Here is a 3,454-nt window from a genome sequence, read left to right as displayed (position 1 = left end):
ACACCCATTTATATTTAAAATAAAAAAAAAACCTTTCAGCAAGTTAGCATGATAGGGGAACTACCTTAACTTGATAAAAGGCATCTACAAAAACCCTACAACTAACATCACAGTTAATGGTGAAAGAGTAACTGGCTTCCACCTGTTTAGAAACCAGGCATGGATGTTCACTCTCATCACTCATTCAACATAGTACTGGAAACACAACACAATAAGAAGACAAGAAAAAGAAATAAAAAGAATACCGATTAGAAAGGAAGAATAAATCTGTCCTTACCTGAAGATGGCATGCTTTTCTATACAGAAAAGCCTAATAAATCTACCAAGCAAATAAAAAACAAAAAATCCTCTACAACTAATAGGTGAGCTTGAAAGTTTGCAGGATTCAAGATTAACGTGCAAAAGCCAAATGCATTTCTATATATTAACAGAGAGCATGTGGAAACCAAAATGAAAAACACTATACCATTTACAATTGTTCCGAAGAACAGTACATACTTAGATATAAACTTAACAAAACACATACAGGATCTGTATGGTGAAAATTACAAAATACTAATGAAAGAGATCAAAGAAGACTGAAATAAATGGAGTGCCATAGCATATTTACGGATTAGAATACACAACATAATAAAGATAGCAATTCTTCCCAAACTGATCTATAGATGTAATGCAATTCCTATCAAAATCTCAGCAAGGCTTTTTGAGAAATAGACAAGCTTATTCTTGAAAAAGAAGAATGAAGTGGGAGGAATTACCGTATTTGATATTAAGCCCTAATATGTAGTTACAGTAATAAAGACCGTGTGATATTGGTGGAAATATAGATATACAGATCAATGCAACAGAAGAAAGAACCCATCTGTTTTTTTCTTCTTTTTTTATTATAGCAAAGTACACGTAACATATAGTTTGCTATTCCAACTGATTTTTGACAAAGATACAACAGCAAATCAATGGAGGAACGATAGCCCTTTTAACAAATGGTGTTGGCACAATTGGACAACCGTAAGCAAAAGAAAATGAACTTCAATCTAAATCTCACACCATATAAAAAAAATAACTCAAAGCGGGCCACAGACTTAGATGTAAAATGTAAAACTATAACACTTTTAGAAAAAATATAGGAGAAAATCTATGGGATTTAGGGCAAAAGCATGATTCAAGAAAGGAAAAATTCAGTGTTACAGCCCTTTTAGAATTTGTCTAGCAGGTTTTCTGGAAAACCAGAAAACTCCACATAAAAAGGAAAAAGAAAAAAAGGAAAAAGTAATAAATTAGTATGAATTGAGCATTTTAATGATTCTATTTTATTGCCTTTGTTGGCTTATAACTCTTTGTTTCGTTATTTTACTGGTTGCTTTAGGTTTTATAGTAATACATCTTTAACCTGTTACAGTCCACCTTCTTTTTGTTTGTTTGTTTCAGAAGCGGGGTCTCACTCTGTCACCAAGGCTAGAGTGCAGTGGCACTATCACGGCTCACTGCAGCCTCAACCTCCCAGGCTCCAGCGATCCTCCTGCTGCAGCTTCCTGAGTAACTGGGACCACAGGTGCACACCACCACGCCTGGCTAATTTTTGTATTTTTTATAGAGACAGGGTTTCGCCATGTTGGCCAGGCTGGTCTTGAATTCCTGGAGTCAAGTGATCCACCCGCCTCAGCCTCCCAAAGTGCTGGGATTACAGGTGTGAGCCACCTCTCCCATCCCAGACCTTTTATATGGCATTAATCCATTCATGAGGCCAAAGCCCTCATGACTTAATCATTTCCCCAAAAACCCCACCTCTTAATACCACCACAGTGGAGATTAAGTTTCACCATGAATTTTGAATGAAGCACATTCAAACCATACCACTATTGTTGCCATGCATTTTTTCTATATGTTATAAACTGCACAATACAATGTTATTTTTGTTTTAAGCCAAATATCTTATAAAGATTTAAATTATAAGAAAAAAATCTTGTGCATTTTACCAATGTAGTTACCATATCCAGTGCTCTTCATTCCTTTGTGTAGATCCTGATTTTCATCTGTTATCATGAAGGACATCCTCTAACATTTCTTCTAGTGGGGTATCTGCTGTTCCTTCCCTTATCCCAACAACAGAGCAGGCCAGTTCCTCCCTACCTCAGGCACATATTCCACAGCCACTAAGAAGGACTAATCCCTGGAAAAGCTCCAACCACTAGCCTTTAACCAACCAATGAAGAAATAAAGATATGGTGACCTGGAGAGAGCACTGGACCTAGGGACACAAGATGTGAGTTCACGTCTATCTCTACTCACTACATAGTGAAACCGTGAACATTCCTGGGTTTCACTGTTTTCATCTGAGAAGTGGGGGAATAATTTTCTTAACTTCATTCACATGATTGTTATGAGAATGAAATTAGATAATAGAGGAAGGCTGGTGGACTGTAAGGAGCATATTGGATCCTTCCAATTCCAACATAAACACTTCCTAGTTGTGTGACTTTGGGAAAGTTACTTAACTTTTCAGGGTCCTAGTTTCCCAGTCTGTAAAATGAGATAGTATCTGTCTCACAAGGATGTGTGAATGAAATGAAAAAAATGTTTAGAAGTGCCTGACCTAGGCCAGGCACGGTGGCTCACACCTGTAATCCCAGCACTTTGAGAAGCCGAGGTGGGAGGATCACCTGAGGCCAGGAGTTCGAGACCAGCCTGGCCAACATGGTGAAACCCTATCTCTGCTAAAAATACAAAAACTAGCCAGACATGGTGGCTCTTGCCTGTAATCTCAGCTACTCCGGAGGCTGAGGCAACAGAATGGCTTGAACCCAAAGGCGGAGGTTGCAGTGAGCCAAGATCATGCCACTGCACTGCAGCCTGGGTGACAGAGCGAAACTTCGTCTGAAAAATAAATAAATAAATAAAATAAAAGTGCCTGACCTGTAATAGGCATTCAGGAGATAGTAATACATTGCAAAATCTAGATAATACCTTCTAAAATCCTATAGAAATGGGGCAAGGGGATACATAATAGGAGGAATTTTCTGTGTTGTTTTTTGTTTTATTTTTTAGATGTGACCCTCCTTCATAAACATTGATTATTTTAGCTCTTTGCCATAACATCTTTAAATTCAAGATGTCACAATAATAGTTTTGGAGAAACTCAGGGCCATCCTGTGTCATAAAAGATTAAAAAAAATACTTTTGGAAAGTGGACAGAGACCTCTAACTCCACCTTGACCAGCCAAAAATAAGTGCTCTGGAAATTAGCCTAAGACACGCATTTCCCCAGTCAAAATATATGGTTCTTATAGATGTTTTTGACCTTCATTGACGGAGCTTTCTTCACACGCTGCATGATTTAGTGTTCGTCCATTAGAACGTTTACTACTCTCAACTATTCATGTATATTTTGTACAATCCTGATAATTTTCATATTCATTTATTTCTAATTTCATTTATTTCTTTTTTCTTTTTTTTT

General features: G+C 37.3%; 1 non-coding gene across 1 annotated transcript; it reads left to right on the top strand.

Annotated features, from left to right (window-relative positions):
- The first annotated feature begins 1,179 nt into the window (after positions 1–1,179).
- LOC116812335 (U7 small nuclear RNA) lies at positions 1,180–1,239 on the top strand. Its single transcript, XR_004370640.1, has one exon. It is a non-coding gene; the product is annotated as a U7 small nuclear RNA (small nuclear RNA).
- The last annotated feature ends 2,215 nt before the right edge of the window (positions 1,240–3,454 follow it).

This window comes from Hylobates moloch, unplaced genomic scaffold (assembly GCF_009828535.3).
Source record: "Hylobates moloch isolate HMO894 unplaced genomic scaffold, HMol_V3 SCAFFOLD_7, whole genome shotgun sequence".
NCBI classification, from domain to species: domain Eukaryota; kingdom Metazoa; phylum Chordata; class Mammalia; order Primates; family Hylobatidae; genus Hylobates; species Hylobates moloch.
Note: the sequence above shows the minus strand (reverse complement) of the source record. Positions and strands in the feature narration are given on the sequence as shown.